Source organism: Mustela nigripes, chromosome 5 (genome assembly GCF_022355385.1).
Source record: "Mustela nigripes isolate SB6536 chromosome 5, MUSNIG.SB6536, whole genome shotgun sequence".
NCBI lineage: Eukaryota > Metazoa > Chordata > Mammalia > Carnivora > Mustelidae > Mustela > Mustela nigripes.
The window spans coordinates 70,090,072-70,091,630 of record NC_081561.1 but is presented as its reverse complement, the minus strand read 5'-3'; positions in this window follow the sequence as shown (position 1 = coordinate 70,091,630).

Below are 1,559 nucleotides of genomic sequence, written 5' to 3'. Positions count from 1 at the left end.
TCAGATCTGGACAGATTAAAATCCTTTCATTCAACTCTCTATTATGTATTTGTCCTTTAAAACTCAAACTCTGTAGCAGGGCTTCTCCGCTAGTCCCTGACTAAGCCTTTCATAAAGGTATTTTATTCATCATCTTTCAGAATCCAGGTGAAGCTAGTGTGTCAATCTCTGCTTATACAAAGTGCAATTAGACCTATTTTTTTGGCTTTCCTTTCTGACTTAGATTGGGATGTTGCATATCTTGCCAAAAAACAGAACTATTTTCAGATCTGCATTCCTCAGACCATGATGAGCATTCAGCCAGTGGTTATTCTCTTGATTGTGGCATAATTTATACATAATTATATTTTGCAGTGCCTTGTTCTTGGTCTCAAACACAAATTTTGTTCCCTGCCCTTTTTATCTGAATGTAGATAGAATATTGTATCTTTTTTTAATAAAGTGGCTTTTTATTCTCCTCTTGTTCTAGAGTATTATATCTTTTTTTTTTTAATTTTTTTATAAACATATATTTTTATCCCCAGGGGTACAGGTCTGTGAATCACCAGGTTTACACACTTCACAGCACTCACCAAATCACATACCCTCCCCAATGTCCGGGGGTAGAGTATTATATCTTAATTAAGGCTGATATCCATCATGCAAACATACTTAAAACTCACCATGTCAAAACCAAGCAATGCAAGTTTTTGCAATGTCAAAGATGCAGCATAGGCTAAAGAAAAAAAAAAGAAAAAGAAATGAATTTATGAATGGTTTGATTCAGTGGTGCCAGATTCTCTTAGTATATAAGCTACCCGCTTGAAATACATCTCCTAATTTTGGAATCTGCACTAAAACATTCCATAAATCATTTACTGTGTAGAAGCACAGATGCTTATTAAATAGTCTAGTTTAATCCAGTTATTAAGTAATCCAGTCTAGTGAAATAAAAAATAATACAATATCTTAAAAAGATCTCAAAAGACTACTTAAACATTGAGGGTGTCTGATCAAGGCAGTGAAAAATCCCAAGGCAATTGATCAACTATTTCTTTCACTGGATGAAAATGACCTTCCTAGTAGACTTGCATTCAATTATAGGCCTCTAGGTATTCTCAGTGGAAATTCGAAAATGAAAAAGCGAGATTAAGTGATCACATTCCTATCAAGGCCTACCTTGTCAATTTTAGATTAACAATAAAATAGAAGTATATATATAAAACCTATAATCCATAGTTATCAATGTATTATAAAACCTCTGTGTGCCTAATAGTGTATACCATACATAATGCGTACACTCCTAAGTTTTAAAGTCATATAGAAAAACATAAATTTAAAGAGAAAAAAGGAAAGCTATTAAATAGTTAGACAATAGGTTTTCCAAGGGAAACTTAATTGGATTAGAATTATTTAAACTAGAGAATAATGGACTGGAGGGTGATTTACTGTTGAATATAGAGAGTATAATTATGAGGAGAATGCCAACTTGTTCAGCATACCCCAAGAAAAAATTAGAAATGTATTAAATTTGGCAATTCCTTCTTCCTTCCTAGCCCCTGCCCCTGCCTCCGTTCCCA